The sequence below is a fragment of the Nilaparvata lugens genome, chromosome 6 (genome assembly GCF_014356525.2).
Source record: "Nilaparvata lugens isolate BPH chromosome 6, ASM1435652v1, whole genome shotgun sequence".
NCBI classification, from domain to species: domain Eukaryota; kingdom Metazoa; phylum Arthropoda; class Insecta; order Hemiptera; family Delphacidae; genus Nilaparvata; species Nilaparvata lugens.
Window position 1 is genome coordinate 32,435,748 of NC_052509.1, and position 11,604 is coordinate 32,447,351.

Sequence of the window (11,604 nt, forward strand, 5' to 3'; positions counted from 1 at the left end):
CACATGAAAATTGAATCCAATCTATAATCTGAATTGTGGAGTTTTCTTATACGTCAATTGAGCAGTTTTCCAGTCTATTGGTGAGAATTCTAATGAAGACCTTCTAGATCATTCATTGTACCAATCCATGATCTTCTACCTATTTTCACCTGAGACCCAAACCCTCGTTTTCATCAATAATTGATTGAATCATGGAAAAATTTCATATTTCATCATCTATGTAGGCAATCTTAGTTTTTCTTCAGTGAAATTCATGACGCGGAGTTGGTCGAGCACAGTGCTGCAATATGTATAAAGTCGAGTCACAGTTTAATCTTTTCCGTACGACAAACTCAAAATGCATAGCCAAGCCGGCCGTGGCTTGTGGTGCGACTTCAAAATAGACGCGGACGCGGGGATTTGAAAAAGACGTTGACTTTCACTCTGGCAGCATCCTACCCTCTCGCCACTTCCCTCTTTCACCCTCTCATTCCCTTCCTCCTACATGCTTTACAACTTTCCACTCTTTCACAACTTCGCTTTATAACTTCCTTTTACGAGGTTACTTTAGTGGGGCCAGCCTTGTTATGGTGGCTTAGCCCCATGGCCCTGCAATGCCTTGTGCCCTAACACGGTGAATGGCCCAACTTTCACGACTTTTTTATAATTACTTTGTTCTTTTCACTCCTTCTTCGATAAATTACAACCTTATCAACTTCGGTTCTAACTGAGTTGAGTGGATTGCTTTCGGCCACTTCTGGATAAGTAGGCCTATCCGATGCTTATAAATGTTAATTTAAGAACAATAATTCTACAGAAAAGGTCAACCGATGACTTCATACTCCCACACTCATTTACTCTCCTTCCCTCAACCAATTTCCATATTGAAGAAACTAGATGAAATACGATAGATCAGAAACTTCCATTTATATTCATAGAACATTTAAACTGACCTCTGTATCAATCAAACTTCAACCTCCTCCATAATGAACCAACTAATTCCTCTACTCTTTTCTCTTTTGAGTTTATTAATATCACTCACCTCACACTTCCATATTACTCTTTGAATACTCCTCTTATATCTCACTTACCCCTCACTTGAATCACATCCCCTGATATCTTTACGCTATCATTTCTACACTTCCATAAACCTCAACCACATCCTCTTCACAAAACGCATTCAGTCATGTGACAAAAACTGCAGCCACGTAATTGGAACAATAAACTTTGAAACAAGGAGAGCTGTTGAGTAGGATTTGAGCAGGACAACCCTTGGACAGCGCTTATGAGCTGGAGAGACCAGGCTCCACGATAAAAATCTGAAGTAAGATAAATCTCAACTGGGCCCTGGCTATTTGTCAATGTCATTCACCGTCGGATGGGGTCACCGAGAGAGAGAATTCGATCATGGAGGGTGGAAAAGGGTTACAGAGGGTGGAATTGGGGTAAAACGGGGTGAAAACCCAGCACCTGTCTTGGGGGAAAGACGGTAGACCAGTATCGTCTCCGGGTGACGCTACCATGCCACCACGAATATTAATCTAGCTGATGTCGTCTGAGAGTGTCACACCGCCTGTTTTCTGATTGGTGGGCCACTCTCTCTGTCTCATCATCTATCTACCCATCACTCTCCAACTTCCTCCAACACTCCTCTGTGGGTTTAGGGGTCGGATTTGGAATTCTCAAGATACATGGGTCATGACGAATTTATTCGTGATGAATACCGACCATAGAACTGGAGAATGTCGCTTTGGTAGATCCTTCCTTCCACTTGCTGCAAATTTGTGCACTGGTATTCGAATTGGGCTACAACAATGTAGCATCCGTTAGAACAAGATTGCATTGAGTTGGGGTTTCTAGAATTGTTCAAATCACACTACATTGAGCAAGCTTTCAATATTGAATAGTTAAATAGTTATAATTTCAACTATTATAATAGTTCCTATTCTTAGCTATCAGAATAGTTCTATTCTAGATAGTTCTATACTTACTTAGTTAAATTTGAGTAGTTCTCTTTATAATAATAATTTTGAAAAAATCAAACTTGCATGAGATATTAAGTTGTAGCTGTAACTTCAGTGTGATCACCTTCAATCGGAAGTAAATTATAATTCACCAGTATTTATAATCTATTTATCATTACAAATAAATATACTGTATTTACCTTCAAATTGAAAACAACGTTTCTCAGGTAATATGGAATAGCTGATTTCATCTTTCCTGTACCCCACCTTTTGGATTTTTCTCCATGGAAGAAAATACATGTGCACTTGTTTCATTCTCTTCCATAAAATTCTGATCAGTTGTTGCTGCTTAGCTTGGGAAAGGACAGTCTACTGTTCACCCTATCTGTATTAGTTTGACTAATGCTATGGAGTATAGTTTCCATGAAAAAACTCATTCTCATATCCATTTTCGAAACTGTTTCAAATTTAAAATTTAAATAATCATTAACCGTCTGATTCACTGATCAAAGGTAATTGAATGGAAAATTGAATTAGAATATAAGAAATTATATTTCTTAATTAAGCTCACGAACGGACTCATGTCTTGTGAGCTTTACATTCTCTTGTACTTTGATTTTTTGTATTTATACATTGAACATGTCAATTTGATTATTTTTGTAATATTGTACAAGGAATGAATAAATTAGAAAAAAAGAAGCTGAAAACAAATGAGAGAAGCTTGACAACGAATTCTATGCAAATACAAATGCACCAAATGCAAATTTGTACAAACTTAAAAAAACTTGGCATATTACAATAATTAATCCACAAGCTCTAATCAACTAATTGGGAATCTGAACCTATCAAATTCACGAGAATCGATTGGTGCTCTCATATTGTCGGATAAATCCAATCAGTCTATTTCTGCCGTGGAACTGAGTATGGTAATTGATTTGAATTCTTATAAAAAATGAATCTGTATTTAAATAACAGATTGCCCACTTTGTGTTTGGAGAATCCAAATTATTTCATATTAGTTCTGATTTTTTAGGAAGTTCATTCAATATAAATATCAATAAACGCATTTAATTTCGCCAGAAATCAGTTTACATCAAATTACAGAACAATTCCAATGCATCCCATTTCATTAGAGTCTATTTAACCAATATTATCATTTCACATTTTGATAAACTCCCAAACCAATCTGAAGTTCAATGAAAACAAAATTATTATTGACGAATCAATTTAATACAATCTCATAGCAAATGCCTTCATTCATTTGAAAGTTTCTTGATAATAATGAAACTGAATTATCCAGAATCAGAAGCAAACTCACAAAATAAACGCCAATACTAACGATTACGCCAATGCATATACTAATATTATTTCACTGAATTTTATTGGTATTGGGGAATGAAGGAGAGTTTACTGTTCTCTGCTATAAAGATTCAACAGGACAGTCTTCATTCAATATTTTTCGTTTTCATGATTTGTTTGGTTTTTTCGGCTTCGATATAGTTTTTTCAAAAATTTGTTCCAATGAAAATTCATAATTTATTCTATGTTTGTTCTCCTGTGAGAATCAAAGTACTGATTACTTAGCTGATGTAAAACCCCAAACAAAAACTACTTTTTGTATTGCAAAAATCATAACAATTGACATGAGATTATTCGACATTGATGATTTGACATTTCTTGTCATGACATGACTGATGAGGCAAAATAATACAAGACTTTCTGGGAGAATTCCTGTATTTTGAAAAGATTCAACAAGATTGTTGTTAACCGGCTATATCCAGTTAACACATGAATCAATCAATGGATATTTATTAACTTAATTATTTTGGTACTTGAATATTATCAGAATTTTTAAAACCTCCCATGAACATTTACAATCGAAAGTATTTCAGAGTCACGATCAGTGAGTACAGAATATATTACATTCTATACTCACTGGTCACGATAGACTCTGTATGAGTTGAAACTCTCATAATAGCAACTTTGAAAAAAAACTTGATCGGTACACGGAAATCTGTCCGATGAGCTTGCAGAATTCAAGAGTAGAATGATTCCAATCGAAGCATACACCTGCACTCTACATGTAATTTGAGTGTGTAGTGAAAATCGGGTGAGTCCCCTGTACCTCCCAGAACAAGCAACCCATTCACCCCCTAACCCAACAATCCCCTCAGCCAATGTTCCATTACAAGCACGCGTTTGTTTTTTTGGCGCGTGTTTTTCGCAACTACCATCCATCGTGTCTTTGATGGAACGCTACTAACACAAGCCGTCTATAATTAAGCGCACCTTTAATGGCTTTTCAAAGTTTGAAAACATATATTACTTGTCCGCACAGGTTCGTTTGTTTCCGTCGCTTTCTCTCCGGTAAACATTGCCAGTTCATTCATTAACAGAGCTTGATTTGTTATCTGACAGCGTTTTTCTACTGTTGTCATCGTCTTTCACATGCGAGGAGCCATCATTTGCTGCAAACGCCAAACGAAAACATGTAGCGACCAGATTGAAGGTGCGGATACAATGAGTGATGGGTTTACAGTATTCTTCATTGAGAGGGGTATGGAAATCTTGATTTATGGAGAATTGGATGTATAATCGGATACACATCCCCAATAGAATGATCATGAAAATCTGTAGAAGATCAGTGAATGGATGTTTACTCGAATACACGTCCTCAATAATATTCATAGAATAATCATGAAATGTATCTTGTTATTATTCACCAATCAAGCCAATTATATGCAATTTCATGATAATGAGTGATACTACTGCATTCACAAATAGTCGTAGATGGTTTATAAGAATAATATAATCACTAATTTATCATTTATTATCAAGAGGGATTAAGTATTGAGTTCATTGTTTATTTATAGCTTTTCATAAGCGTTTAGTAATATTAGCTTTTCAGTAACATACTGTGATTCTTTCAGGTACGATCCAAACTGACAGAAAGAAAGAGAGCGAGAGAGAGAGAGAGAGAGAGAGAGAGAGAGAGAGAGAGAGAGAGCGAGAGATACTGTTGTGCAATCTGGAGGTGAGTTTTAAAAATGTCACTAATAATTTCCGCATTGTTCAAGTTTTTCAGTGTGCTGAACACATTATTTCTAGATGCATTGCATTCATTGGACGAATTTGATCTCACACTGGACAAATATCTACGGAAATTCACAGAAATACAAGATTTGTCCAATATATGAAAAGGGTAATCAGAGGAATGGTAGGAGATGAATGGATATATAACTTAGAGTGAATCTCCAACCATTATGGAAAAGCTTTGGTTCTCATTCTCAGCTTTTTGTGTTCATACGAGTATAATGGGAATCGAAGTGATTCGAGATGATAAAAAACTTTATTCTATACAATATTAGTTTTGATTTGACTATATGAAAAAAATATTATTGAATTAGGAAAAGAGGAAATTCTGTGCTAGATTCTCCAAGTATACTAATAATTTACGAACTAATGAGAGAATAATGACGAATAATGAGAGAACTAGCCGACAGTTAATAGAATCAGTGGGGTCTATTCTTCTGAAGTAGCCTGGTAACAGCTGAAACAACGAACTTCCACTCACATAAAAACTCAAAATTGGATTTTTAATAGTTTAATTCACGTGAAATTAGTTTTCTAGTCCTGATATAAAATTTTGAATGGAGGGTGTTGAACTAATCATAAAAACTCACATAAGATTATTTCAGGTACATTGGATAATTTGAAAGCCTCGTTCGGTCTTCGATAGGAATATCACCTACAAACGAATGGAACAACGAAGTCTCAATCCGTAACAAACTCCCGGCTTGATTGCAGAGTTTGGTATCACCTTTTACTGGATTCTCAAACAGAGTTTGTGAGTTTCTCACACTCGCACACTTTTGCACTCTATTTAGGAACGTACGCAGTAAATGGGTGACATTTAGAGCAGCGATAAGCGCCCGTGGCAAGAACGCTTGTGACTCCGCTGAATAATTTCGCTATTGATGCGAATTCCGACGCCGAGTGCAAAATCTCGACGCTTTCAATAAACGCTGTGAAATCTCTTAATGCCTTTTGTGAATGGCAACTGGGCCATTGTTACTCCTTGCTGCTGAGGCGGTATCAAGTGAGGAGTAGGTATGCAACTAAAACGAAGTGAGTGAGTTTTGAAAGGAGGAAAATGAGGCTGAGGAGACGAATTAGAGGAGGAGCAGATCGAGGAAGAGATTTAGATGGAGAGGGGAATCAGGAAATGTAGAAGAATTGGACAGGAAATGTAGAAGAACATATGGAATGAGGATTATGAGAAGAGTGGTAAGGAGGATGAAGTCAAGAAAGAGGAGGAGGATGAGAAAAGTTGAAATCTCTGTTGAAATAATGAGGATGATGGAGAGAGATAAGAAGGATGGAAGAGGAGAAGGAGGAGGAAGATAGAGGAAAGTTAGCATCAAGAAATAATCAGCTACGCATAGAGATCGAAGTTGGTAAATGAGTGAGTGAATAAGTATTCAAGCCAAGTAGAATACGAAGAGGATGAGAATTGTAAAGGAAAGGAGAATTTGAAGGGAGATGATGGAGATGACGAGGATTTGATCAAGAAAAGGAGTAAGAGGAAAAGTTGACGAGGTGAAAGAGCAAGAGGTGCAAAAGGTGAATGAGGAGTGAAGTGTGGAATTGAAGTATTAAACGAAAAATGGAGAAGTGAGAGAGAGCAAGAATTCAAGATTCAAGATTCAAGATTTCTTTATTGCAGAAAACATTTATACAAATGCATAGCATCGTCATAGATTAAACATGGTAAATAAAAGTATTTAGGCTACATTCAAAGAAATAAAAATACAAACACAAGCATACAAACATCAAACAAAATACCCTCAAATAAGAAACTCCTCTTTTCTATATGGACATATTTCTATTAACATCTTTTTTATGGCTCTTTTCAAATTACCAACTTCTAGCTCTTTTAAATGTGCAGGAAGCTTATTATAAGCTCTTATACCGAACTCCTTAAAACAGTTCAATGTATTTGCATAATTGCACTGGTTCACCCTAAGCGATTCAGAATTTCTAGTGTAATGGTTGTGAACGTTGCTATTTACAGAAATACTTGCTGAATTAATTTTTACATACATAAGACATTCAAGAATGTAAATAGCTGGTACTATCAAAATCTTGAATTTTTTAAATGAATCTACACAGTGAAAACGACTATTCCCATTAGCAATGACCCTTACTGCTCGTTTCTGTAACACACATAGTTTATTTACATTCGTATCATTACCCCAGGCAACAACACCATAATACAAATGGGAATGAAGATAAGCAAAATACACTGAAATTAAAACACTCTTATCAACAATGAACTTTAATCTATTTAACATAAAAATTCCCTTCGACAGCTTGCCACATAATATTTTGATGTGTAAGCCCCATTTTAAATTGCTTTGAACTGTAATTGCTTTGAAATGGTTGGATGAGAAAGAAGAAGGAAAGTGGAAGTAGGAGAATTGATAGAGACAGGAAGAAAGGCATGGAGTGAGAAAGATATTAGGCGAAGGAATGTATGAATGAGTGAGTGAGTGAGTTAGCAAGCACTTAAAGGATTAAGTTAGGAGAAAGCAACCTGATGCTGCCAAACTTGTAACAAAGAGGGCGAATGGGTTGGTGGAGTAATGGAATGAGGAAGCAGTTATAAAAGGTAGAGAAAGAGAACGATAATCGTGAGCGTTAGTGATTGTAGAAATTAGACAAAGCTCACATTTGATTGGACAAAGCGACGAGCGCTGCGCAGGCGCAGGTGATAACCTTTCAAGCCGACGACACAATCAGCTGAGAGATCTTCAACTCAACTGAACGATCGTTTTGTGAGAACATATGGAATGAGGATTATGAGAAGAGTGGTAAGGAGGATGAAGTCAAGAAAGAGGAGGAGGATGAGAAAAGTTGAAATCTCTGTTGAAATAATGAGGATGATGGAGAGAGATAAGAAGGATGGAAGAGGAGAAGGAGGAGGAAGATAGAGGAAAGTTAGCATCAAGAAATAATCAGCTACGCATAGAGATCGAAGTTGGTAAATGAGTGAGTGAATAAGTATTCAAGCCAAGTAGAATACGAAGAGGATGAGAATTGTAAAGGAAAGGAGAATTTGAAGGGAGATGATGGAGATGACGAGGATTTGATCAAGAAAAGGAGTAAGAGGAAAAGTTGACGAGGTGAAAGAGCAAGAGGTGCAAAAGGTGAATGAGGAGTGAAGTGTGGAATTGAAGTATTAAACGAAAAATGGAGAAGTGAGAGAGAGCAAGAATTCAAGATTCAAGATTCAAGATTTCTTTATTGCAGAAAACATTTATACAAATGCATAGCATCGTCATAGATTAAACATGGTAAATAAAAGTATTTAGGCTACATTCAAAGAAATAAAAATACAAACACAAGCATACAAACATCAAACAAAATACCCTCAAATAAGAAACTCCTCTTTTCTATATGGACATATTTCTATTAACATCTTTTTTATGGCTCTTTTCAAATTACCAACTTCTAGCTCTTTTAAATGTGCAGGAAGCTTATTATAAGCTCTTATACCGAACTCCTTAAAACAGTTCAATGTATTTGCATAATTGCACTGGTTCACCCTAAGCGATTCAGAATTTCTAGTGTAATGGTTGTGAACGTTGCTATTTACAGAAATACTTGCTGAATTAATTTTTACATACATAAGACATTCAAGAATGTAAATAGCTGGTACTATCAAAATCTTGAATTTTTTAAATGAATCTACACAGTGAAAACGACTATTCCCATTAGCAATGACCCTTACTGCTCGTTTCTGTAACACACATAGTTTATTTACATTCGTATCATTACCCCAGGCAACAACACCATAATACAAATGGGAATGAAGATAAGCAAAATACACTGAAATTAAAACACTCTTATCAACAATGAACTTTAATCTATTTAACATAAAAATTCCCTTCGACATCTTGCCACATAATATTTTGATGTGTAAGCCCCATTTTAAATTGCTTTGAACTGTAATTGCTTTGAAATGGTTGGATGAGAAAGAAGAAGGAAAGTGGAAGTAGGAGAATTGATAGAGACAGGAAGAAAGGCATGGAGTGAGAAAGATATTAGGCGAAGGAATGTATGAATGAGTGAGTGAGTTAGCAAGCACTTAAAGGATTAAGTTAGGAGAAAGCAACCTGATGCTGCCAAACTTGTAACAAAGAGGGCGAATGGGTTGGTGGAGTAATGGAATGAGGAAGCAGTTATAAAAGGTAGAGAAAGAGAACGATAATCGTGAGCGTTAGTGATTGTAGAAATTAGACAAAGCTCACATTTGATTGGACAAAGCGACGAGCGCTGCGCAGGCGCAGGTGATAACCTTTCAAGCCGACGACACAATCAGCTGAGAGATCTTCAACTCAACTGAACGATCGTTTTGTGAGAACATAGGGATTGAGTGAGACGGTAGATGGGATGAGTGGGATGAAAAGAGAGTTGATGGAACGATTATGATATTGGAGAAAAATGCTTGTAATAATGGTTGAATACGGAGAGAAAAAATCTGAAAAGAATAGTGGATACAATATTGAAGAAACGAAAAGAGATAATACGCAAGCGAAAATTTAAGAATATTGGAAAAAGCATCAGCTGAGAAAATAAGTAGAAGAGAAGAAAAAATTGAAGAGGAAGAACCAGTTTAGTGGAGCAGTGAGAGGAAGTCGAGGAACGTATAAAGAAAACACAAAAACCGACATGGATCAGAAACTACGAAATTGAGAAGTGGAAAAAGCATTAATAACTGATAAACACAGTGAGAGAGAAAACTAATGGGGAATAAAAAGTTCACAGGAAGATAACATTCAATCTATAATTTTATGCAATTCAACAAAAAACATAGCATTCTATTCAATAGAGCAGGAATCCTAACCGCATACCTCGATATGGGAGAAAAAGTTACTGTAGGTCCAGTTTTTACTTTCCTTGCCCTATTACCATAGCTAAGGAAAGTATTGCTTTCCGAAAAAAATCAAGGTACCCCAATTTCTAAATTTCTATACGTTTCAAGGTCCCCTGAGTCCAAAAAACTGGTTTTTGGGTATTGGTCTGTATGTGTATGTGTGTGTGTGTGTGTGGTGTGTGTGTGTGTGTGTGTGTGTGTGTGTGTGTGTGTGTGTGTGTGTGTGTGTGTGTGTGTTGTGTGTGTGTGTGTGTGTGTTGTGTGTGTGTGTGTGTGTGTGTGTGTGTGTGTGGTGTGTGTGTGTGTGTGTGTGTGTGTGTGTGTGTGTGTGTGTGTGTGTGTGTGTGTGTGTGTGTGTGTGTGTGTGTGTGTGTGTGTGTGTGTGTGTATGAGTGTATGTGCGTCTGTGTACACGATATCTCATCTCCCAATTAACGGAATGACTTGAAATTCGGAACTTAAGGTCCTTTCACTATAAGGATCCGACACGAAAAATTTCGATCAAATGCAATTCAAGATGGCGGCTAAAATGACGAAAATTTTGTCAAAAACAGGGTTTTTCGTGATTTTCTCGGAAACGGCTCCAACGATTTTGATCAAATTCATACCTAAAAGAGTCTTTGATAAGCTCTATCAACTGCCACAAGTCTCATATCTGTAAAAATTTCAGGAGCTCCGCCCCATCAATGCGGATAGATTCCCAATTATCAGGCTTCAGATACAATTGAAACAAAAAAAATCAAGTGGAGTAGATTGAGCATGAAAATCTCTACAATTACTGTTCATTAACATTTTCACCAAAAATTGAAAATAAACTTTAAATTCGAGAAAATGTGATTATTCAATTGCAAATTATTGTAGATTCTATTAAATCATTCACTATGAAGAGATAGCAGACCTCATGTGTGTCTCCAGCGTTATTGCACTGTCACCAGCTGGCTCAAATCTTTGAATAGTAGACTTGAGATGAGCGGGAACACTAGCGTCAGGTTTTCAATTTTCATAACGGCAAGGAAAGTTGTGTGAGTTCGCCACACCAGATCTTTTATAACCAGTTTCATTTTTCTACTAATCAGTGAGGAAGTGGTCCAGAATGAGGTTCAATATTTTAGTACTTATATCAACTGTCTCCAACATCATTTAATATTGGTGTGAAATGCGACATATCTGTTTGCAGTGGTTCTCAAATGATGATAATTAGCAATTACTGAGTTTGAGTGCGAGCAAAATAAGATTTATACTTTATCAAGTTAGTATTCAATGACGTTTCGATTTTGTCTTCCGGGGGACCCCCTCCGTCACCGTTCCACTCCACTCACTCGGAGAATAGTTGAAGTTATCAATCGAAAACAGCAATATTTAAAAGCTTTATATTTTCAAGATTGGTTATATTTTAGAACTTGGGCCTTCTTAGCTCAATATTCAAAAACACGGTCAATATTTTTTCAAACACCACTTGGAAAAGTCCGCATAGGACTCTCCTACACTGGATCCGCGCCTGCAAAGGATATCATAGTTGGATTGAGAAGCCTTGAATTCGGAAGATCATTGACAGAGAGAATAAAGACGATGTGTGACTGAGCCTTGAGAAATACCATAATTATTAACCGAGCGAAGTGAGGTCTAAGATTCAAGGCGACGGTTTGGCATTTCTCTTAATGTTTGAATGTTTGAATGTTTGAATGTTGAATGTTTGAATGTTTAAATGTTTAAATGTTTAAA